Below are 308 nucleotides of genomic sequence, written 5' to 3'. Positions count from 1 at the left end.
CCCGATCGGAGGGGGGGGGCATGGGTGGTCCAAAAATCGCTCTCTAGGAACTTACCTGTGAATCGGGCATTGGTAACTTTATATGAAGGGCCACAAGAAATTACGTTTGCAGTCCCTTAAATGGGCACCCTTAAGTTACTTCTGACCTAAAACTAACCTTAAGTTGCGCTGAATCTCCTCTTCTACAGCACAACGCATGATAATTTACCGTCTCCGCTCTTTCATAATCAAAATTCATCTAAAAACGCATTTGATCTCCTTTAATAACAGAAAAAATATTATTCTTTAGAATTAGATTTAATTGGCAA

The sequence above is a fragment of the Eurytemora carolleeae genome, unplaced genomic scaffold, assembly GCF_000591075.1.
Source record: "Eurytemora carolleeae unplaced genomic scaffold, Eaff_2.0 scaffold227, whole genome shotgun sequence".
NCBI classification, from domain to species: domain Eukaryota; kingdom Metazoa; phylum Arthropoda; class Copepoda; order Calanoida; family Temoridae; genus Eurytemora; species Eurytemora carolleeae.
Note: the sequence above shows the minus strand (reverse complement) of the source record.